Source organism: Vulpes lagopus, chromosome 2 (assembly GCF_018345385.1).
Source record: "Vulpes lagopus strain Blue_001 chromosome 2, ASM1834538v1, whole genome shotgun sequence".
Taxonomy (NCBI): domain Eukaryota; kingdom Metazoa; phylum Chordata; class Mammalia; order Carnivora; family Canidae; genus Vulpes; species Vulpes lagopus.
This window is the reverse complement of record NC_054825.1, coordinates 117,009,736-117,036,508: the sequence shown is the minus strand read 5'-3', so window position 1 is coordinate 117,036,508 and position 26,773 is coordinate 117,009,736.

The window sequence follows — 26,773 nt, the reverse complement described above, 5'->3', positions numbered from 1 at the left end:
ACACTGATTTATTTGTATTTTTTATTATGACCTCCTTGCTTGTCATATGTAGTACATTTTTTCATTTAGTTTTTTTATATTTTCAGTTCTCTTATTGTGTTATAATGTATTTTCTATATAGATTATATAACTTTTGTTTTTTGGCTTCTTGTGGATTTATTTGTATCTTCAAACCTTTCCCCAAGCCAAATTGATTAAGTGGTAAATTATGTTTTCTTCTAGAATTCATTTTAGTTATTCTAACACCTTTCCTTAGTGACTTAAGATGTCATTTTTATTATATACTAAGTGCCTATATTTACTTGAATGAATTCATAGACTTAGGAGTTGATTTTCTACCATAATATTTTAATTACTATAGACATAAGAATTTTTTTTAGTTGGCCACTTTCTCTCATTAATCTCATTTTTCCAAATATCTGCTAGTAATAGAGAAGTCTAAAGACAGATTCCCCCATCATTGATATCATTTAATGTTTGCTTAATCCCTTGTAATACAAATTTTTGTCCATATATATGTATATATACAATATGATATTAATTTTTATAATGTATAGCTTTAAACTTTTCGATTTGCATATATAGTACTTCATTCTTTATCCAGAACATTTTCACTCATTTCATGTTGGATTATCTCATCTGTTTCATTTGTGTTGGTCTCTATTTTAGAAAAAAAGAAAAGTTACTATCAATAGAGTATCTCTCTTCTCTATCCTCAGATATCTAATCTTATTTCCATATTATGTTTCAGCATCATTTCACACATGTATCTTTTATATTCATGTTTTTATTCTTTGACAGCCTTAGGTTGTATATTGCCTGTCTCTACTTCTCTGCTTTTTTTAAATTTGTTTGTTTGCTTCTAATTCTTTTATCATTTTATTGAGATTACTTTTCTATCATTACTTCACCTTTTTCCCAAGCTATTTTTCTCCTTAGGATTTATGCTCTAATATTTAGAAGATATATTTTCCTATATGCCTTTAATGAAGCTAAATAATTTAACAATGAGCAAAAAGCCCATTTTGACAGTTATGTGATTGTTTTTCCAGGTATTCTTTCAGTTTCTTCTGGAGTAATAGTTATTAAGACTACTTCTAATACCAATAAAGTAGATTTGGATGCTTAATGGTGAAATCACAGAAAAGAAATTCTACAATCTAGGAACTCTGAATTCAGTCTAAGCAATCACACCCCTAGAAAAAGAATAGAATTGGAAATGATGCAGATTGCTGTAGTGTGATTTTTTTTTAAATAGAAAAAAATAAAGACACTTTAGTTTGTGGATCCAAGTAAGTAAAAAAAGACCTCTTCCTTCCATGAAAACAGTTGAAACACAGGAAGCTTTATAGCAAATAACAGATGGCTTGACTTTTAAAAGGAAAAACCCAAATCATATTTAGGTATTAAGCATAATATTGGGAACTTTATTATCCACTGGTCAACCTCTTGCTTAAAATTTATGATATGATTAAGGTACTTTATTGAGAAAGAAATTTGATTGTAGAGTAATTCTACAACATAGATGAAATAGCTCTAAATTATATGAATTTACCTACTAAATTGGAACACAAAATCGAGCAAAAATAATAAGATAGGAAAAAAAAATTAGTGAAAGAACCACACTAGCTGGCTAAGACAATACATCTCGAAATCACAAATTGTTGCTTTTTATTCTTAACTATTCAAAAAATTCTAAAATGTTATAAAATATAAATTATTCTTTACCAGCATACTAATGGTCATAAAAATAAACATGAGTTAATTCTGATTTCGCCAAAGTTTCTTCTAAAAATGTATTATGGATAGAAAGACTTTAAGAACATTTTAACTGAAAAGGCTTTAAACGGTCTAGGCAATGGTGCCCTGAAGCAATTTTGAGGATCAGAAAGGGCATGTTTATAAGCCCTGATGTAACTAATTGAAAAAATTTTTGAGTATTCAAAGAAATGACTAAGGCAAAAGTTTGCAGAATATGCAAGAAAAATAATATATCACACAGACCAATACCCAAAGAGTAGATAATGATGATGCTTTTTTAAAAAGATTTTATTTATTCATGAGAGACACAGAGGGAGAGGCAGAGACAGAGGTAGAGGGAGAAGCAGGCTCCCTGTGGGGAGCCCATTGTGGGACTCGATCCCAGGACCCCAGGATCATGCTCTGACCTAAAAGCAGACACTGAACCACTGAGCCACCCAGGCATCCCTGATGATGCATTTTTTACACTTTGGTAGAGCTCTTGTATTTTTAATCCAGGGGACTGATTTTATAGGAGGTATAAAGCTTGATTCCAATTTTTCAGTAGTAGGAAAAAGAATTAAAATAAAGCCTGGTAATAATTTTCTCAGTTCAAAAATCTATTCCAAAATTATTGTTCCTTTTTTCTTTAATAATTAATTTACCTTAAGTTTGATTATGCTATTTTGAAATGTTGCCTTTTTTTTTTTTAAGAAATGTTGCCTTTTAATGCATCTTTGGGAATCTTTTATAGAGAAAGTTTTCATATTATACAATGTAATCTGAACTATATATTTATATTTTAAAAACTATTTTGAATCTGAAGTCCTGCCATTTCACCATGGGGTTATCAGAATTTATTTGGTATACATAGCAGTAATACACCCTCACTATATAGGTGTGAAGCTTAGGGCCAAAATTGTTCAGTGGTTGTGCTCAATCACACATCTGGAAAATAGGTGAAGTTGAGATTGGAGATCAAATATTTAGTTTTCATTATAACTGCTTCTCAATTTTACAAGTGCTAAAAAAAACATGATTATGATGCAGATTGTTAGTAGTAACAGCAACAATATATAGAAAGAGGACAATGATAAGGGACTGCTAGAATTGGGCCATACTCCTAAGATTCTCGGATCTTTCACTGTCAAGAAATTGACAAAATCCATATGTAATTAAGACTGAAACTTGGGATATACAGTCAAAATATAAGAAGCAAATAATTCTGCATGTGCCATTAAAAGGGAAAGGGAGTATATAAACAAGTAGTTCTAGGAAATAATGCAATTAAATAAAAATTATCTTTCCAGGTCACATTTACCATCTCTAATATATTTTCTCTGACAGAAAAATATTTGACAGAGAGAGAGAGAACAAGCAGGGGGAGGTGCAGAGGGAGAGAGAGAAGCAGACTCTCCACTGAGCATGAAGCCCAGTATGGGGCAAGATCTCAGTACCCTGGGATCATGACCTGAGCCAAAGACAGACACTGAATGGACTGAGCCACCCAGGTGCCCCTCAAATGCTTTATAATAGCATCTTTGAGTAAGAACTAGCCAACCTTTTGCCAAAGAAGTCAACTCAACTAAAGTAGCATTGACAAAGGTAGATTAAGGAATAGATTCCACTAATACAAAGCAGGGAAATAATGAAAAACTAGGACCATCTATGTGTACCTTAAAGGTTTAAGATCTAAATCAAAAAGAAAACAATTTCTTCCATAATTATCATCATACTACACAATGCAGGAGAATCACATTCTGAAGTTATCAGAGTCACATACTGCTATAGACTGAATCATATCATTCAAAAATTTATATGTTGAAGGTCTAATCCCCAATGTGATGGTTTTTGGAGATGGGGCTTTGAGAGATAATTAAGTTTAAGTTGAGGTCATACAGGTAGAACCTTCATGATGATATTAGTGCTCTTAACAAGAAAAGAAAATGCTCTTACTCTCTACCATGTAAGTATACAGCAAGAAGGTAGACATCTGCAATCCAGGAAGTGTCTCACTGAACCAAATCAGGTGGCATATCCATCTTGGACTTCCCAACCTTAAATAAATGTCTGTTATTTTAACTACTCAGTCTATGTCATTTTGATACAACAGTCAGAGCAGACACTGTCATCCAACACATACTCAATCTATCAGTTTCTCTTTTACATCCCTTTAGATATTTCCTGGTAAATCCAGCAGTAATCGAGAGAAAGTAAGATAGTGTATGGAAATGTTCACAGAATGGATCTGTAGCTTGTGAGAAGTTGATAAAATCCTAGATGGAGTTTCTGGGGAAGAACTACATACTTTTTTTTTAAAGATAAAAATTATCTTATTCAGCAGTTCTTAAAGGTGGAGGGAATGGTAGTAGGGACAGGGTTAGAGAGAGAGGAATGGAAGGAAGTGACAGGATCTATTGGAGACTATTATCTAAAATGAGTAGGTTCTAGATTATTATGTGAAATGAGTGGGTTCCAGACATATGTATTATGAATAGAATTCTCCAATTCAGGGCTAGAATTAGAGAAAGGTATGCAATGCACTTTCCTCAAGTACAAAATTTAAGAGGGCACCAAAAAGTTCAGTTTTCAAAGATACGTAATATTTTATTGCAATCTCTTTAAATGCAAAAAAAGTTGAAAAATATCAAAGTTTTATTTTTTTAGAGTTTTAAAAGATTGTATTTTTATTTCACACACACACACACACACACACACACACACACAGGCAGAGCAAGCACAAGCAGGGGGAGCAAAAGGTGGAGAAGCAAGATTCCTGCTGAGCAGGAAGCCCAAAGCAGGGCTTGACTGCAGGACCCTAGGTCCCTGGGATCATGACCTGAACAGAAGGCAGATGCTTAACCAACTGAACCACCCAGGAGTCTTGAAAAAATATCAAAATTTTAAATAAAGTCAGGATGTGATGCTTCATTTGCATGATCCTTCTCATTCACCTCAGCCTAATACCAACCTTTGTTTCAATAAAACTTAATTTACAAAAACAGAGGTGGGGCACCTAGGAGACTCAGTCCATTAAAGGCAGTGGCCTTCAGTCCAGGTCATGATCCCAGCATCCTGGGATAAAGCCCCATGTTGTGCTCCTTGCTCAGGAGGGAGCCTGTTTCTCCCACTCCCTCTGCCTGTTCCCCCTGCTTGTGCTCTCTCTCTCTCTCTCTCTCAATCAAATAAATAAAGAAAATCTTAAAAAAAACAAAAACAAAAACAAAGGCCATCTGTGGACCATTGATTCCTGATTTGAAAAAAAAAGTTTTAAATATTGCAGTATTTAAATAAAATGCAATCTATTTATATTTATATACAAATATTATTTGTCTTGAATACTGAGATTTTTGGGGCACCCCTTTGAATTTTGCACCTTAACAAAGTAACTCACTTGGTCTTAGTCCCAAACTCAAGAGAGACTCTAAAAACGTTCTGCTCATCTTTCTTAGAATCAATTATCTGAAGCATTTTTTTAAAAAAAGGAATGAGAAGCTAGGCAGAAAAAAATTTCAACTTCAGCATGAAACAATGTAAGATCAAAGCCTATAGTTACCAGAAATTGGGCTATACAGTATTCACATCAACAGTTTTAGATCTGAGGGTCCATTAGCACCCAAGTACATGAAGAGGACTCTAAAAACAATCAAAGCATCCTATTTTTAGCAAGTGCTTGACATAAAAAAAATGTATCCTCTTTTATAAATGAATGATTAAAGGGTGGAAACTATTAAAAATCCAGTGCAAAAGAAAGAATAGCATTATTATTTCAAAAGAGAATCAGTCTATTGAAAATAATTTAACACAAGAAATATATGAGGATTTTAAAAGTATCTGCTTCATGTCTTCAAAAAATTGAATATAAAGGCCTATATGAAGCAATATTAAAATATCATAAAGAGAAGTAGCTTAGATGAAGGTAATTAGCTAAAATAAAATATATGTTTGCTGGGGATGAACAAATCAATTTATACATATAAATAAATACATGTCCATACAGTTGTAGAAAAATCACTTTTGGAATAATATTTAATCATGACTGTTACTGTCAATCAAAAAGATTCGTTATGTAATTTAACATTCACCAGATATTTCAGGTGAGGATTTTGCTCTGAGTGACAGAAGTATGTTGATTCGATAGTAAAAATACCCCTATGCCTCCATATCCTTGCCAAATAACTTCCAGACTATATTATGCATCCAGTTAAGTAAAATCTTGAGTTGCTAAAGTTTAAGGTCTAAAAATATATTCAGTTTACTTGGTTCCTTTAATCATCCAACAAACAGTTATTGAGCACCTTTTGCATTCTAGACACGTCTCTAACCTCTGAGAATAAAAAGCAAAACAAAACAAAAGTAAAAACAAAATTTAAAAACAATATACACCGTCCTTGTGAAGTTTACTTTCTATACATTTATTTATTTTCGGAGTTTACTTTCTAAGTGTGTATGTGGGTGTAACTCTGTTGGGAAGGGTGATAAGTATCTATGGCTATGGAGAAAAAGCAGAAAAGCAGTATGAGGTGTGTGTTGGCAGGTGGCAGAGGGTGGGAAATACTATGCCAAATCACTGGCTGGGGAAGACATCACAGAGAAGGTGGTACTTTGGGAAATAGCCAAATGAGGCAAAGAAACCAGCCTGTTGGGAGAATTCATGGGAGAATTCTACAGGCAGAGGGAAAAGCAGGAGCAAAGGCTTTAGAGCAGAGGTACACCTGGCGGCTAAAATGCCTGAAGTGGATTAAACAAGGGAGAAAGCATTAGGAGATGAGGTCCAAGACGTTGGTGTGTGGGGCAACAGCACCAATTGTGAAGCAGGTAGGCCATGGTGAGGTCTTGCTTTTACTCTGAAATGACAAGGCTTTTAAATTTTTAAGAAAATGAGTTTAAGCGTATTATATGTTATGATCTTAATTTTGGGGACAAAACTATTTCTGATAATGGAATCCAAAGGCATAAGTTCTACATGTCTGCAAAATGTTACTGCTTTATGTTTAAGTCTATTTAAAAATCTAACATGCATCATCACTTAAGCTTCATTTTATAAATACTCTTACTAATTTTGACCAGTTTACACTAAACTTATCTCAACCCTAAAAATTAAGTAATTCTGTGACTGTCAAGGCACCATTTCCAAATGTTAGTCAGTGATACAATTTTTTTTTTACTGATAATGAAAACATATATCTAAATAGTTGGCATTATTTACATTTGTGCTACCATCAGCTACAAGAAACAATACCATAGATTGACTTAACTTTTTTCTTCCAATGTAGACTGTAAATTCTTAGCAGCATCTCCAATTTCACTTATATTTTTAATGCTTATTTCCTTCAGGACATATAATTTCTATTGCCTCCAATAGATACTCTTATAAAATTACAAGCTGTAGTAAAAAGGCATCTGGGCAAATTTTTAACCTAATTCATAGTAATAGCATTATAGCGAAATCACTTTTTTATGCAATTTTATTAAAAAATTAAGCTGGTGGAAATTTTAGTCCATATTTTCATTCATTAATTTTTTTATCATGAATTTTCCATATGTCTGTGATAATTCTGTTATTAAAATATACATAATGGTACTTTCTACTGTATTTATTCAACAGACATTTTGTCAACACTATAAACATGTAGGAAACTTTCATTTCCTCTAAGAAATAATCTTTAAAATAAAAGTTACAATATCCATTTGATAAGATTCATAGGAAGATTTATGAGAAAATAGAACTGGGGACAGGCAGTGTTCCAAAAGAAAGGAGGAAAGGGAGAAAGAAAGAAAAAAGGAAAGAAGGAAAAAACAAAAGAAAGAAAGAAAGGGGAAAAAAAAAAAAGACAATCACCCAGCAATGAGGACAAATATGACTCCTAAAGGGGCACCTGGGTGGCTCAGTGTTTGAGCATCTGCCCTTAGCTCAGGTCGTGATCTCTAGGTCTTAGGATCAAGTCCTACATCAAGTTCCCCGCAGGGAGCCTGCCTCTCTCTGTGTGTCACAAACAAACAAACAAACAAACAAATAAATAAATAAATAAAATCTTTAAAAAAATATATGACTCTTAAAACTAAGAGGACCTGCATTTTAGAAGCAAAAAGAAAAATAATAGCAAAAATAAAACCTACATCTAAATATAGAATGTGTCTGAAAACAAAAAACTAAAAAACTTACATAGTAAATAGAGAATAAAAGAAACAAACAAGAACTACAATTATATGGACCACAAAGTCATTGACAACATTAGAAACATGAAGACAAGGAACTAAGCTTTAAATTCTATGAGAAAATGGCTTTTAGTATAGAATTGTATACCCCGTAGTAGAATTATTTTCAGACAACAGGACTCAGAAATGTTACCACAAATGTATTAATTCCAAAAGCGAAGTTGGCAGATGTTTCCCATGAAGACAAAGAATTGAATCATAGAAAAATGGTGTAAGAATTTGGTAAAGATTCTTTACCAATAATTTAATGTGTAAGAATTGAAAGGAGAGAAAAATGAGTGCGAAATCTCAGAAAGAGAGACAGAACATGAGAGACTCCTAACTCTGGGAAATGAACTAGGGGGGGTGGAAGGGGAGGTGGGCTGGGGTTGGGGGTGACTGGGTGATGGTCACAGAGGGGGGCACTTGATGGGATGAGCACTGGGTGTTATTATATATGTTGGCAAATTGAACACCAAAAAAAATAAATTTATATAAAATAAAGAATTGAAAGCAAAAAAGAAAATAATTATAATCACAATCTGGTAATTAAATTATAAATAATCTGAGAATGACAAAAACTAAGAAAGCATATAGTCTTCACATGTTTGAGGAAGTATATAGTCTAATCTTTCATAATATTGTCACAAATATAAAATTTGGCATGTGCATTTAATATTTAAAATTATCTCAACAAGTGAAGAAAATGAAATGCATAATCTCCCCCAAATTAAAGGATAAGAGTTTTGAATAAGAAAAGTAAATGATAGAGCATAATAGTATCCTCAGTGAGAATGCAAGAAAAGAAAAACAGATTTTATATCAGTAGAAAAGGACAAAGTTGAATAATTAGATATCAATATCCTTAAAAATCAAAATAAATTACTACATCATCCTGGAAAAAAATGAATTTCCGCTGAATTAAAAGCATATAGCAAGAACTCTAATAACATAAGTATACTGGAATAGGCCATTAGACAATATATTTATGAATCTGGAGAGGAAAAGACATTAAGATACAATGAGTAGAAAACAAGTATGCAAACAGATACTTATACACAAATGCTCACAGCAGCAATATTCACAATAGCCAAAAGGTGGAAAGAATTCAGATGACCATCAGTGGATGAATGGATAAACAAAATTTGGTATTATACTTTTAATAGAATTTTTATTCAGTCATAAGAAATTACAAAGTACTGATATATGCTATATTATTTTGAACCTCAAAAATATCATGCAAAGTGAAAGAAGCCAGATGAAAAAGGCCATTTATTATATGATTACATTATATGAAATTGCTACAAAAGATAAATCCATAGAGAAAAAAACAAACTAGTGGTTGGCAGTTATTGGAGGGAGGAGGGAAAGGAAATTAACTGCTTAGTGCATTGTGGGTTTTCTTTTAAGGCAATGAAAATATTTTGGAACTAGAGGTGTTGGTTCACAACATTATGGATATACGAATAGCACTGAAATGTATACTCTAAAATGGTTGATTTTATGCAATTTCCACCTCAATTAAAGAAAAGTAACACATACACAACTAGCAAAAATAAAATCATTTTTGTGATTTTACATATATCATTTAATATGATTTTGGAAATTTGGACCATAGCAATGAGAAAAATCTGAACATACCAACTACCAGCAAACAGTATGAATTAGTAATTAAAATCTCCCAACAAACAAAAGTCCAGGGCCAGATGGTTAATTACTGGTAAATTCTACTAGACATTTTAGTTAGAATTAATACCGATCCTTCTCAAAGTCTTCCAAAAGTTTAAAAAAAGGAGGAAACACTTCCAAACTCATTTTATGAGGTTATAATTACCCTGACACCAAAAGCAGACAAGAACACTACAAGAAAAGAAAATTATAGGCCAATATCCTGGATAAGTATAAATGCAAGAATCCGCAACCAAATATTTTCAGACAAAATTCAACAATACCTTAAAAGGACAGTATACCATAATCAAGTGGGATTCATTACAAGGATACAAGGATGGTTCAACACCTGTAAATCAATCAATGTGATTAACACCACATTAACAGAAGGAAGGACAAAAAAAAATCATATGATCATCTCAATTGATGCAGTTTACTGCATTAAGCATTTGACAAAACCCAACATCTATTCATGATTTAAAAAATCTTAAAAAAGGGTATAGATAGAATATGTCTCAACATAATAAAGACCATATATGACAAGCCTATAGCTAGCATTATACTAAGTGTTGAAGAGCTGAACCTTTCCCTCTAATATCAGGTACAAGAGATGGTTGCTTGCTCTTACCACTTTAATTCAACATTGATACTGGAAGTCCTAACCAGAGCAATTAAGGAAGAAAAAGAAATAAGAGGCGTCTAAATCAGAAATGAAGAAGTAAAACTGTCTCTATTTAATGATGACATGATATTATATATAGAAAACCCCAAGACTCCATTAAAAAAACTGTTGGAACTAATCAATAAGTTCAGGAAAGCTGCAGGATAAAAAATCAATATACAAAATCAACTGTGTTTCTATAAACTAACAATGAAATATCATAAAGAGAAATTAAGAAAATTATTCCATTTTACAACTGCACACCAAATAATAAAATACCCTTAGACTATAGAACTAGTTACAAGGGGGATGCCTGGGTGGCTCAGTGGTTGAGCATCTGCCTTCAGCTCAGGGCGTGATTCTCAGGGTCCCGGGATCGAGTCCTGCATCGGGCTCCCTGCCCGGAGCCTGCTTCTTCCTCTGCCTATGTCTGCCTCTCTTTCTCTCTCTCTCTCTCTCTCTCTCATGAATAAATAAATAAAATCTTAAAAAAATAAACAAAAATTTAAAAAGAACTGGTTACAAGGAAATTGGCCAGCTCTTTTCCCCATGTCATATTTTCCTGTAACTGAAGGCCTATGTGACCTAATATATCCAATATTTTTAATGTCCTTTTTTTATCCAAGTATTGTGATAAAAATACTCTCACTATTTATCTCTTCACATGAAATTTCCAAGAATGTAGAACATGCTCTTGATTTTTTTAATTTTTTTTAAGATTTGTTTTTATTTATTTATGATAGACAGAGAGAGAGAGAGAGAGAGAGAGAGAGAGAGAGAGAAGCAGAGGGAGAAGCAGGCTCCATGCAGGGAGCCCAACGCAGGACTCGATCCCGGGACTCCAGGATCGCGCCCTGGGCCGAAGGCAGGCGCAAAACTGCTGAGCCACCCAGGTATCCCCTTGATTTTTTTTTTTTTTTTGAGTGATTGCAGATTGTGACAAATCCTCAATGATCTCTTCCGTAGCAATAAAGCACATGCCAATGTATATATATATATAAAAAAAAATTCCTGGACACAACATAGAACAAAGAAGAAAATCAGCCCATCCTTGTCTCAAAAGAAGTTGAGTCTGAGATCCCATGTTCATTGTTCATTATATACTTTTGACATATAATACTTAAGACAGAGTGTGATACTCTCATAACTAAATCAACTACAAAAAAATGTCAAGTTCTACTTTAAGGACAATGAGATTCTTCATTGAACTGGTTATGGGAGAAATGTACCCATCTTTTCTATTTTCCTCTTCACTGAACTTCTGGAATATGTTTCTCTAAATGTCTCACACCCAGAAATTCCAAGTGCAAGAGTTTTACAAAATATATTTTTATTATTAAAATATTACATAATGATAAAATCTTTAAAAATACAGAAAATCACCAAGAAGAAAACAGATCTATATATGTACCATCTGTAGATGAATATTGTTAATGTTTTCAAATATATCTTACCAGTGTTTCATTTAGGCATGAATACATAATAAATTGACCATTCATCATTATATATTATTTTGTAGGTGGCTTTTGCTCTTTTTCAGATTATTAGTCACCAGAAACATTTTTTCCAAGTAGTTATCAAATGTTAGTGGTCATTAAAAAAAAGAATAAAATACCTAGGAATAAAATTAAGCAAGGAGGTAAAAGTCCTATAATTGAAAACTGTAAGACATTAATACTTTTCTAGGTTCTAAGAATACAGTAATAAAAAAAAGTTAATGGGAAACAGATAATAAACCTGTATATATAACAAATTTTCAAGTGATAATGAGTAAAAGGATTTTACTACCTAAGTAAAATCCTACCTAAGTAGGGGTTACTACTTAGGTAAAATGGCCATTGAGGTCCTTTTAAGGAGAGGACAAATGAACAAAGATCAGAATTTCTTAAGGCTGATTAGCTCTGTCTAACTTTCAAGTCTAGTCTATTTCTAGCTAATTATCTTTTGGTTTAGTTCTTTGAAACACTTTATACTAAAATGTTCCTTATACTAAAATGTTCTAATCAAAAATCAAAAATCAAGCTTACTATTCAATTCTTAGCTATTTAATTAATTCTTGTGAAAGAAAAACCTCCATAAAATCCAATGTCTTTGTCACTTCCATTCAGATGCTGTTTTTTTTCCAATATTATTATTATTATATGCAGATTTACCTAGTGTGAACTTTTTAAGGTTTATTTTTCTATCTCTGAAATCTGAAGCATCTTGAAATCACTCAGTTATGGGACAGTGACAACATATTCATTGCCATACACATACAAACTTGTCATAGCTGTTCATATTGTCACCACTTTGAGCTATATGTAATCTTGAGAGTTCGTATATTGCATTTAATTGCCATTTTGCATAGCTTCAAAAAAATTACACTCTGATTCTGCTTTAAAATGAAAGTAAAGTTTTACCCAGGAATGCTTAGAAATGAAACAAGTAGCATAAATATGAAGCAAGTAATTGTCACTGGAGGAATGGAGCACTCTGGTCCACAGAATCTCCCACTGGGGCTTGTTCACATGGTAGTAGCAGATGTTCAAAGGGAGAAAGGAGAAATGCACAGGTCCTCTTGATGACTAGGTTCTCAATTGGCACAGTGTCACTTCCACCACATTCTGTTAGCTCAAGCAAGTGATGAGGCCAAGGCAAACACAAATGGTAGGGAAGTAGACCGTTTACCTTGATAATAGGAGTTGCAACATCACACTGAAAGGGGTGTGTGTGTGTGTGTGTGTGTGTGTGTTTAAGATAAAAGTACATTTTAATAAAGAAAAATATTCAACGTTGAAGGCTCAGACATTCTTGGGGTACTAGGAAGGGGAATTCCACTCCTTCCTCCCACCTCCCCACATCATTGTGGAGGCAGGGTGACAAGTTTTTCTGATCTTGGAAGGAATGAGGAGCAGGGAGACTTTCCTCTGTCTGGATGTCACTCCTCAGGGGCTGCCTGGCTGCCAGTTGGTTTGTTTCTGTGTGCCTCTCACCTACCTTTGGCACCCTTGCCCAAGTCCCCTGTGGAATGCAGGGATGGTGCCTTCCAGGGGACAAGAGGGCACATCAGCTGGTGAAGATATATATATCTATATATATATATAGATATATATATATATACAGAGATAGATGATAGATAGATAGATAGATATTCTATATATTCATTTATTATATATATTCATATATTCATACATATATGAATAGTGGAGATTTAGGCTAGTTTACAAGAAATCTACCTACAACTACACACCACTATCACAACCAAATGCATAAAAAGCTGGCAAATCCTTTGAGTATATGAAAGAAATCTCAAAACCCTGAGAATTCGGAGTGACTAAGTCATGTGATTCAGATGTTACACAGGACTACCATCAAGTAATCAATACCAGTTTGTGAGAAACTTCTAACTTTGAATATAATCTGCATATTTTCAGATGGCAAGTGATTCCACTGATGCCCAAGTCTTGTCCCATAGGAATTTCTGACAGAATCTTGACATGCCTCAAAATCGTGCTATCAATGATAAAACTACTGAAGGGTTCAAGATCATGAGAACAGATTACATGCTTCCCATGTCAAGACATCTGGGAGAGCTCTTCCAATAAGTGTAAACATTTTAAGTGGAAAGAGTTGGGATGCCTGAGTGGCTCAGTGGTTAAGCGTCTGCCTTCAACTCAGGGCGGGATCCTGGAGTCCTGAGATCTAGTCCCCCAACCAGCTCCCTGCTTGGAGCCTGCTTCTCTCTCTGCCTGTGTCTCTGCCTCTCTCTCTGGGTCTCTCATGAATAAATAAAGTTTTTTTAAAAAGTGATAAGAGCAATTGCTATGATTTAATTGGTAGTTTTTCTTTCCTTTAAGTAATGCATAAAATAATGACATTTCATTTAAGGACATATTAGATTTTCTTTGGGGAAAAACTGAAAAAATAGATATCATTCACCTGCTTGAGCTGCTTCTACCACTATTATGGGTGCATTTATCATATAATCAAGTTAAATAGAGGTTTAATTTCAGGTATGAAATTAGACAACTTACACTCCGATGGCTACTTATTCTTTCTTAGATCATGGGTTTCTAAACTTTATTGAGTGTGAGAATTATTTGGGGAGCATCTCTGGCATTAGGTCCTCTAGGTATGAGAATGGAAAGTGGAGTCTAGGACTCCACATTTTGAACTAGTTACCCAAATCATGCTTGTGCACCAGGAACCACACTTGGGAAAATCTGTTCTAGACCATTTTCTCTTAAATTTTCTCTTTAACTGGGTGAGATATGATGTTTTCGTAATTACTGTGTGATGATAAGAGCTACAAATGCTATTTATAGACTTTGATCCTTCTACTTATTATCTTTTAAAAGAAGTACTTTTATCTCAACATCACTCATCATCAGGGAAATACAAATCAAAACATGATGACATGCCACCTTACACCTGTCAGAATGGTTAAAATTAACAACAGAAGAAACAACAGGTGTTAGCAAGGATGTGGAGAAAGGGGAGCCCTCTCACACTATTGGTGGGAATATAAACTGGTGCAGCCATTCTGGAGAACAGTACAGGGGTTCTTCAAAAAGTTAAAAATGGAACTACCCTATGATCCAGCAATTGCAGTACGAGGTATTTACCCAAAGGATAAAAAAAAAATACAGATTTGAAGAGGTACATGCACCTTGATGTTTATAGCAGCACTATTAACAACAGCTAAATAATAGAAAGAGCCCAAATGTCCTTTGAATGATGAATGGATAAAGATATGATATACACACACACCCGCGCACACACACACACACAATGGAATATCCCTCAGCCATCACAAAGAATGACATCTTGCCATTTGCAACAATGTGGATGGAGCTAGAGTGTATTATACTAAGCATATAACTCAGAGAAAGACAAATATCATAGGATTTCACTCATGTGGAATTTAAAAAACAAAATAGATTAACGTATGGTAAGGAAAAAAGAGAGAGGGAAGCAAACCATAAGAAAGACTCTTAACTATAGAGAACAAACTGAAGGTTGATGGAGGCATGTGGGTGAGAGATGGGTTAAGTGGGTGATGGATATTAAGGAGGGCACTTGTGATGAACACTGGGTGTTGTATGTAAGTGATGAATCACTAAATTCTATTCCTGAGACTAATATTACATTATATGTTACCTAACTAGAATTTAAATAAAAATTTGAAAACAAATATTTTTAAAACAGTATAAAATATGAATAGGAAAGATGTACATCAACTTTAGGCTTATTTCACACCTGGAGAGGGGAAGATAGGATTAAGGAAAGTAAAAAGAAAGTTTCAATTGTGTGATGTTTCATGTCTCTCAAAAAAATTAATTATTGTCAACATCGCAAATATAAGTCTGCCTGGTGTGTGCTCCAGGGGGAGCCGCCACATGAGTAGTATAGACAGAGTGCCACCCCTGCTCCGAATTGTATGTTCCATGTTCTCTATGTCACGTGTGAAAATACTGACATTTTAAAAGATACATGTAGTTTATACAATAATATTATGGTGTTACATTATTCTCTATATTTTTTAAACTTACATAATTTTTAAAAATTAGTAGTTATCAAAAACCCTCATTTTATTACGTGGAAATATATGAAATTGCCAAGACTTAGTCATTTTCGACGACAAAACCAGCAATTTCACATGTTCAACTCAGTATAGACAATGAAGAAAAATTCATTTTAGCCATTCAAGTTTCCTGATATTCTATATAATTAATATCTTCCTAATCTGGGTTTGCAACAGAATAAAACAAAAGGGATTTGCTCAAAATTCACCTTATCATATGTTATATTCAACCTTGCACTAAACTTAATATATAAACTAACAGGGATCCCTGGGTGGCGCAGCGGTTTGGCGCCTGCCTTTGGCCCAGGGCGCGATCCTGGAGACCCGGGATCGAGTCCCATGTCGGGCTCCCAGTGCATGGAGCCTGCTTCTCCCTCTGCCTGTGTCTCTGCCTCTCTCTCTCTCTCTCTCTCTCTCTCTCTCTCTGACTATCATGAATAAATAATAAAAAAATTAAAAATATATATATATAAACTAACATTACAACTTAATAAAAATATACTGTACAACTTGCAGTCAACACTGAAGCCACGTTTTTCCTTACACAGAGAGTGGGCAAATATTGTCTGGCCAGGAACCTGTGGGCCAATGTCTTAGTGTTTAATCTTGATTGTTGTCATTTAATTTCTTGCATGTGTGTTATGTAGAACAGATGTATAGCATTTCTTAATATTAAGGTATTATATTACCAATCCTGAGGAGTTCTGATTTTTCCCCGACTTTACAACTCTGTTATATTTTTCCTTACTGTACATACTTTTAATTTTCTCTTCCGTATTTTTTTATTCCATTTGTTCTTTCTTCCTGGAGTTTACAACTATTTACTTGCTATCTATTACATACTGGTCATTGTGCTAAGCACTGGGGGTACAAAACTTTCACAAAGCTGACATGATGATTATCTATGTTTCTAATATTTCCTACAAACTCTTTGGATATTTCCCCTTAAGATTCAATCTGTATATACACAGTACCCTACACTGTCTATCTAGATGTCAGTGTGACTCACAAAACACATTAACCCACTAACTCTTAAAAAAGGGGGCTTGATCTATACTCATCCAATAGAAAGTGTCAAAAACTGAGAAGGAGGGATGGGCCTCTTGGTGAAGCATTCCAGGAAGAAAGCACACATCTCTGTGACCATACTGATTAGTTCATCCCTTTAAGGCAATGGCTTGCCAACTGTAGTGGACCTCAGAATCAGCCAAAGGTTATTAAAACACTCTTTGCTGAGCCCCACCAGAAAGTTTCTAATCAGTGGGTTTGGGGTGCAACTGAGAATTCACATTTATGCTCATCCTTGTACAAGAACCACACTTTAAGAATCCTTGCCACAGAACTTATGAAATTGTGCAGAAAAAGAAGGAAATAGCCACTTTTGCTTTCTAAGTATGGAGAGTTTTTCTTTTAATTTTCATTTCTACTATACGTAGTTTTACACTTAACATTTCCTTTAAATCATTTTTAGAAGTATCAAAACAACTAAAAAATTCACACTCAGTACAATGATATAAAATTAGTAGAGTTCATCTTTCTTTCAACAAAACAGTATTAATTTAGTGTTTGCTTTAAATGGCTCTTTGGGGGCAGCTCGGGTGCCTCAGTGGTTTAGCGCTGCCTTCAGCCCAGGGTGTGATCCTGGAGACCCGGGGTCGAGTCCCATATCCGGCTCCCTGCATGGAGCCTGCTTCTCCTTCTGCCTGTGTCTCTGCCTCTCTCTCTCTCTCTCTCTCTCTCTCTCTCTCTCTCTCTCCTCTCTGTGTATTCTCATGAATAAATAAATAAAATCTTTAAAGATAAAATAAAATAAATAGCTGTTTGGGTGGTTCAGTGGTTGAGCACTGGGTGTTGTATGTCTTTGGCCTCAGGTTGTGATCCCGGGATCCTGGGATCGAGTCCCACACTGGGCTCCCCAGAGGGAGCCTGCTTCTCCCTCTGCCTGTGTCTCTGCCTCTCTGTGTGTCTCTCATTAATAAATAAGTAAAATCAGTAAAAAAAAAAATAAAAATAAAATAAATGGCTCTTATGAACTTTTCCAAAGATTGTGCTCTCTTATAGTCTAATCTAAGACTTCTGGATTACTTTTATCTAAAAATTAGAAAAATGTGTGATACAATTTAAATGCTAGTAATACCTTAATTTTACTGTTTTAGCTCTATCTTGGGCAAAATTATAAGTACATTATATGATTCCTTTAGACTTGATGGATATGAGAGAATTCTATCATCCTAGAACAAGGTTAAAACTCTCCAAAGGGAGGGATGATTTATGTAATGTTGGTACCAAGATACAAAACCAGTATATCTATTCCCCCCCGCCTTTTTTTTAAATCATAGGCATTTGATTTTAGATTGAGAACATGTTGAGGTTATTTGAAACTTTAAATTTGCAGGAATATTTAAATGCTTACAGTCAGGTAAGTAAAATATTTAAAGTTGGATTTATGATTTTCAATAATTCTTAGGAGTCATGTCTCAGAATAAATTAAATATTTTATTTAAAGAAACAATTAACATATATGTTTCACATCAGGAAGTCTTTTTCAATATGGTTTCTGACACTGAATACAGTAATCACAATGTTGGCAAAATGAGATTGTGTAGAGACCTCTTAAGTTTTCAGAAGATAGCACTTCAAGAGCTAGGGCAGGGATAGAGGAGGGCCACTTTGCTATACTCTTCTTATTAGGGGATGAAGAATCTTTGATTTCTGAAAACCCCCAGGGACCTGCCATTCCAAGATATGCTACTAGTTTTTGGAGATATAATTTACCAATGGAATTTAGAAATGATAAATCCACCTCTCCAGGAGTTGGTTCACTGGGTGCATAAGGAAACAAAAAGTAACAAGAAAAAAAGCAAAATATGCAATCCCTTGGTTCTTTTTATTATTATTCTTAGTTATTTTAATAACTAAAATGGAGGAGATGGACCAAGCTAGATGTTGGCTGGTCCAAACCACAGCCTCTAATCCTAGGGCACCAAGTAAAGGAATGTGTTGAAGTAGAATTGACATCAGGTCAAATTTAGATTTTGGATATCATGAGAGAAAACCCCTAGGCTCAGAATCATTTCCAAAGAGAAGGTTATGTTGAAACAACAGACAGCAAAAAAGGCTAGACTTATTGCCAATACAATGGAAAAATGCAAAGGATAGAGTCAAAGAATTTGTCCCAGCAAACTAGAAATATTTAAATAGTTATTTAAAAATGGAATGAATACAGATCAAACAAGGATGGGGTAAAACAAAGTGGAAAGGAAATGGGGGAGAATCAAGGGACTCATCCCAGGACTGTAGAAAACTTTAAGCAGTTATTAAAAATGGGATGAATAAAGCAGATGTTGATGGAGTCAAAATGAAGATCTTTCTTTTTTAAAGATTTTATTTATTTATTCATGACAGAGAGAGAGAGAGGCAGAGAAACAGGCAGAGGGAGAAGCAGGCTCCACACAAAGAGCCTGGTATGGGACTCGATCCCAGGACTCTGGGATCATGCCCCAAGCTGAAGGCAGATGCTCAACTGCTGAGCCACCCAGGCGTCCCTCAAAAATGAAGATCTTAATGCAGTACTCTCAGAGTTTGGGTGGGCCAATGAGAACCCCTCTTGGTTCTCCAATATTGAAATGCCCTAAAAAAAATCTTTATTCACTCTAGTTTCAGTGATGATCCCACAAGCAATCAAATAATTACAAGTACTAACACCCCTCCCTCAGTGGAGACCTGGGGTCTTATGCCCATAAGTGGGGAAAATGATTAGGGAATGGAGAAAAGATGTTTCTAAACTATTTGACATGGGATCCATGTACGTTCTGGTACCAAAACCTATTGGTGAAGCCCTACTAGGGGCTATAATTAAATTGAGAGATTAAGGGGAAAGTTCAGATGAAAACTGCAATATTTGAGCAGATTTTATGTGAAGTGGTAGCGTCTCTTTTACCTGAATATATTATGGAGATGGAGATGAATGTATTATATTGTGTCTGGGAAAGATTTCTCCTACCTAGTATAAAAAAACTAGTGGCATGCAAATCTATCCTTCAGCCAATATTAATTAGATATACTAAATAGGAACCAAGAAGATTGCCCACGCCTACATCAAAGAATGTGGGATAGAAGCTAGACTGCTGGTATGAACAAATTATCTGCACAACTGTCTGTGCTGAGCATCGATGAGGGTTTATTGCAAAACTCTGTGAACATCATCTAGCAATAACTACTAGGATTACTAGGATTTGGGACCAGAAAATGTCAATTTGAGAGACAATTAGTAGCTGGATATAATGTTTTGATTGAGACTGCCCTTATAAATGAACTTATGAATAATCTTGAAGACTGAAACACCTACCATATCTTGAGTGAGATCTGAGAGATGCTGGAATAGAAAAGGCAATGCTCAGAAGAGTTCCAAAAGAACCATAAAATGCTTTACACAAGAATATGCTACTAGGAGAATGTAAGGAGATATTAGTGAACAGAAAGTCCCTTTTCCCCTACGGTCAACTTTGGAACTACCTGAATTGCTGTCTGACCCTGCTGCTACTTGGGTGGTGCCCCCAAATGGCTCTTGATTGACAAAGATCTGCTTGGTTTAACAATGACAGTTCCAAGGAAAATGGACAGCATACTCTTTGGAAGGCCACAACTCATGTTGAAGAATGTAGATCAAATCAGTTTGGTATGCTCAATTGCATGCTTTTCCCCCTACATTTGAGTTTTTATAATTCATGGGTGGTAGCCAATGGCCTGGACATATGGTCAGGCAATAGGGCAATGAAAAACTATCCTATTAATAGATGCCAATTTGGTGCATGTCTCTATGGAAATAACTATGGGAATTTGAGAGACACATTAAAGTAGAATATGTTGTGTTTATCAAAAGAACACTCTTCCAGGATTGGAAGGTGATCAGAATTGATGAGCAATTATTCTGGTGTACTCAACTGAGGTGGCTACCTCATTCATGAAATGAGTAGACATGGATTACTTCAGCTATGAACAGATGGACTGAATCTAGACATATTCCTCTTATTCCTCCTGAGGCATAAAATGCCAATGAGAATTGTTCTGACTGCCAAAAAAAGACAGACAAGAGAGTACAGATGGCTATGGGGAAGATTCCCTGGGGGTAAAGCAAACTTGCAAATAACTGGCAAGTTGAACCGATGCCACTAGCACCAGGAGGTTACAAAGGTGCCCTGACAAGAATAGATACTTACCCTAGACCGAACTCAGTGGTGGGTGCAAATACTCAGAGTACTATAAAATAACCAGAAAAGAAGATACGGCACCAATTTGGACCACCAAGTCAAATTTCTTCAGACCAAGAAACACCCTTTACAGGCCAAAATGTCCACCAGCGGACATAGATATAGCATCCTCAGAGTAATGGCTTGACAGAGAATTGGAATGGGCAATTCAAAACATGATTTATTGAAAATGTAGAAATATATAGGCATGAAGGGCTGGCTTACACACCTTAATGAGTCTGTGCCCACATTCAACAGGGTGGAGGCAAAAGAATGTCCCCACTAGATAGATTCCTCTATTTTTCTGGTGGATCTGGGGGAAAGGGAGTGAGGGTGGAGGTTGGTATAACTAAAAAATTCTTCCCAATAACCTCAACTTTTTAAAATTTTCTCTGTATCACCTCAACTTCCCCACAATACACATCCCTGATACAGGATCTCAGGATAAGGACTTCAACTGCATATATCAGAGCATGGATGACCCTTGTTAGAAGCAGGAAATTATGACTATCTCTTTAAACTTTTGTATCCAGAATTCCCAAGCTCCTGATGGGGGGTGGGGGGGGGACAGTGCCTTTATACCATCTGGCAAATTCTATTTGAAGGTGAATGCAGTTGTATAGCCTAGTGGTTGAAATAGCCCACAAGTTCTATACCCAAGAAACCCTACCCTACTTGGATGGTACTTTCTAGACTACTATCACTGCCTCTAATCTAAACTAGCACAGTGGTCAAAACTAACATTCCTTCCAAGGAGGAAAAGTTTAACTTTAAATTGAAAGAAAAAGAAACAGTAGCTGAAGGTAAAGGAATGGAATAATAAATTATGCAGTAAGGGTAATCCAATAAAGCCTTAATTCCTCAAAAGAGTCATGAGCAAGAGACAACATGTTCTCTTAGTTCAATTATGCCAGACGCCAGAAAGGGTGAAGCCATATATTGCTGAGACCTGTCCTGCTTTTGAAACCTGACAAGGTTAAATGGAAATCTGCAAATCTTAGTGGCCTCACCTTGAGAGATATTTTGGTCATCTGATACAGTGATGGCAAAAACTGACTGTTAATAGCCAATCCAGTAATATGCCAATATATTTTGACCCTTGTTTTTCCAGGTTATATCTACTGTACTGTGACGTGATATAATTCTGGCATTTTTGGTAATATTATAATATTGATGTTGATGTTCCAGGTTAGACTAGCTACAGATAAAATGCTACAAGAAAAGTAAAGCTGCCAAGCTAGATACACAGTGCTGGTGGTGAGGAAGTATGTGAGTACAATTTTAAATGAAGAGCTCAGGAAAGACCTCACTGAGAATGTGACTTTACAGTGTAAAACTCATGAAAGTAACAGAAGGAGGTGCGGAGCTCTCTGGAAGACCATTCTAAGCCCAGAGAGGAGCAAAGGCAAAGTCCTTGAGGCAGAAACTTGACCTAGGCAGCTCAAGGACAGAGAAGGTAAAAGTTAGAGAAGATGAAGCCAGAGGAAATGGTGGAGGAAATTCAGCTTGTGTGTTGTTAGAGACTACTGTGACACTCTTGGCTTTTATTCTGAGTATTGTTAAAAACAAAACAACAAGCTCAAAATGAAGTCACTTAGGCCAAGTAAAGAAATCAAGGCTTAATAGCTAACCTGATTGCAGTTCCAAACCCCTCCCCCACACCCATCTCAAAAATGTAGTCTTAACAGGTAGGTCAGGAATTTTCTGATCAGCACCAAAGAGATAACCTGTCATATCAGCACCCTCTATCTCCCAAAGGAAGATGAGGTAATTCACTTAATAAGACCCCTGCCCTTTCCTCTAAAGAAAGGACTTTGCCCAAAACAATCCTTTCTTTTCTTTTGCTAATAACTTTTTTTGCACCATGCTCCTTCCAGTAAAAACCTTCCACTTTGTATAACCCCTCAGAACTCTCTTCTACTTCTTGATTGGATGTTACCCAATTCATGAATGCTTCATAGCCAATCAGATACTCAAACTGACTTACTGAATTTTGTTTTTAACAATATGATGAGGATTCTGAGCATGGGAGCAACATAAACTCACACATCTATAAGGAATCACTTTGGTTGCTGTCATCAGCAGCAAGCAGGGAGACCAGTTAGGAGGAGAGAAATATTGGCAGTTTGGACTAGGGTGATAGTGGAGGAGACTGACATAGGTAGTTAGTTGGCAAGGGTGGGCAGACAGGATGTACCGACATAGATGACGTGGATACAGGAGATAAAAGGAGTCAGGATGACCAGGGAATTTGGCCCAAGGAACTAGAAGGATAGAGGTGCCACATCTGGGGTTGTGAAGGAGTGAAACAGGGTGGAGATCTGGCCTCAGTTTTGGACATTAGATTTAAGAATACTTTTGGACATCCAAGTGGAGATGTTGACTAAGTAGTTGGATACACAAGACTGAGGACATGGAAAAAGTTCAAGCTGGAGAAGGAAATCCAACAGTCTCAGTATATATTTGTTTCTAAAGCCAAGAAACCGAAAAAGATCAAGAGCTTCACTGTCCATAGAAAAGATAAGAAATCCAGATGACCGACCCTTGGCTCTCTTAGCATTTAGAGTTACAGAGTTGAGAAAGAAGAAGTGAAAAGGAAGAAAAGGTACAGCTTTCAGGTAAAAAAGGCAGTCAGGAGAGCGAGATGCCCTGCAAACTTGAGAAGGCTGTTTCTCAATGAGGAGGGAGTGACCAACTGAAAAATACTGCTCAAAATCCAGTAAGACAAGTACCTTTTTAGTAGCCCAAAGGTCAGTAATGTCTTCAACAAGGAATCATTAAATATCGATTTCCTAAATCAAAGGCTAAAACTTAAAAATCCCAAATATTACTATAAAACTAACAGCTTCAAAACAACTTTCAAAGGCAAAACTTTGTGATGCTACTTATTCATGTAAACATTTGACAAAATGTCTCAAATACTATCTGGATGTTCAGCATCATACAGAGACATAATTTTTAAAAAATCTCCCTTTGAAATTTATTTTGTCCCTTTCTTGAGGTACAATTTTGTATTCAATTCCCTTTGAAGGAATTTGTATTTTTAAGATATTTTAAGTAAGGATCCTCCAGTGTCCTTATATCATTATTTTCTGAAATAGATTTTTAAAAATTATTTTAAGATTGCTTCTTAAAGACTGAATTGAAAGATCAATGTAGAAGAGTTTTAGTTGGTTTTATCATTTTATTAGCTCCTAACTAAAATTTTTCTCTTACAAAGAATTTTTCTCTTTAATTAAACTGTAACAATGACTTGTGCCTCCTTATCCCTTAAACAAACCATTTTTATGGAAAGATACCACAATGCAGAATACATTTTTATAAAGTGGTCATTAAAGGTTTTCCAGGCCTCAAAGGATAGTCTCTCTTCCAAGTGTTCAATTATTAGCATTGTGAATAACTAAGGATCTTTTCTCCCCAGTTTTTGCAGAACTGAGGGGTCTCCCAGAATGCAAGATTGACAATGCTAATATGGCCACAGTCCTGAACAAACCAGAATAGTTGGTCACTCACTCCCAAAATGTTACCTCCTCTGGGTGTCTTTCCCATCTGATTATACAGCAATGGTTAAAAGCTCAGGCTCTAGATCTAGGGGACCTGGGAAGGGGTATTAACCTCATCCCTGCTTATTAACTGACCTCGCTAAATTGCTTCATCCCTAAATGAAAGACTGGTTATAAAAGCCACGCCCCCAGCAGAGTAGATGCTTAAGAAATGTTAAATATTTTTATTATTGGTTGCAATGACATAATTCCTTTTTCATAAGAAAGTTAAGGCTATTCCTATTCCTAAGCTTTAAATAATAATAATAATAATAATAATAATAATAATAAAAACCCTTGGGAAAAAAACCTAAAGTATGAAAAAATAGGAAATTTAAATATGTGAAAACTATCTCTCTTGTAAAACCTGAATACATCATTGACAGAAGTTTTAAACTTTCTTTGGAAATGCAGGGGCTGGGAGTGAGAGGATGTTGCAGGAATAGAAGTTCATTAAAAAGAAAATCAAATTTTAGATTTGAGTTAGTCATACTAGAGTGTAATACCTAATCAAAACCTGAAATCACAGAAAGTAGATCACCCAGTAAACTTTCTCATTTTTATATAAAGAACCTGAAGCCCAGAGAGATTAACTAATTTTTTCTCAAATACACCCAACCAGCTAGCAACAAAGGCAAACTAAATTTCTCAGGGGCAAGGGCCAGTCCTGCCATTTCAATCTCTGTATGCTTTGTGACTTAAAAAGATCTTCTTTAAAAAGAATATTTAATTTCTTTATTTGAAAGAGAGAGAGAGAAAGAGAAAGCACACAAGTGTGGGGAGGGGCAGAGGGAGAAGCGGACCCCCTACTGTGTGGGGAGCCCAATGGGAGCTCCATCCCAAGACCCTGAGATCATGACCTGAGCCAAAGACAGCTTTACTGACTGAGCTCCCCAGGTACCCTTTAAAAAAGTTCTTGACAAGTAAGAGGCACCAAATAAATACATGTTGACTGACTCCCTCATTGACTGACAGAATGATAGAATAAATAAATGAATGGATGAATAAGTGAATGACTGAAATCAGGAGAAAACATAGACCTCTTGATTCTCAGCCCAGGATTTCTCATCTTATCCCAACTCTGCACCCAGCGACTCTCAATATGCCTCTGCCTTATTTCTCTCCAAGCTTCTCTTGACTCAGTGTGCAGAACATAGAGTGGAGCAAAACCAAACACATTTAGCAGGAGACAGGCTTTCTACTATGAAAAGAGAGTAACACTGAAAAATAGCTTTGATAAAGTGTTGATAGATGAAAGAAAAAAAATGTTCAAATAAGTTTGGGACCCAATGAGAAGAAACTCCCACTGCATTGATTTACTTTACCAAATGTTTCATGTAGCTACTGGATTCAGTCCATTTATCTAGCCCTCCACAGCGCGCCTGACTTAAACTCTTTTGCAAGAAAAAAGATTTCCGTACAAACCCCCTGCATGATTTTCCTGGTGTGAAAGGACTTATTAATGGAAAAGCAAATTCTGAAATCAGCTCTTAGCACTGGATAAAAGCCTACACTATAAGCCAAAGGCAGCTTTTTTCCTCAGTGTGCCTAAATATACCTGTGAGGATTGAAAATGTTGTCACTGAATTACTGCTCATGCAGAAGAGAGAAAATTAAATGGGAGACTATTTAAAGAAAATTACAACTAATAGAAACATCAGATTTACAAAGTCACTGCTCTGCTTCAGAAATCCTTTAGTGTCTCTTAAGTCTTAGAGCACAGACCCCCTCATGGATTCCGATATGCTTCAATTTCAATTTGTGTATCCTTGCTGTTCCATTGGAAGAGTAGAGGAATGGTTAAATATAAGAATTGTTGTTTTATTTCTTCCTGTTTTTTTTTTCTCCCTATAAGTCTTGACTTGTCCGGCGTTATGAAGCTAATATAAATAGAAAAGTATTATGCAGATAGTTCTCGTCATTGTCACAAAAGAGAAAAGGCTTTATACTCAAACCTGGTATCTTAGAGTAATAAAATCAATGAGGGCTTTATTTTTTCCATTTCATAAAGCGCCCCAAGACCCAAAAGATTACTCTGCCACAATTTGCATTTTTGCAAATAGAGTACTTAAGTCTTTCCTTAAGGATGAATCATTGCCCAGATGAATATAATCAAGTTTTTCTCTATCATCTTGAAACAAACTTTTCT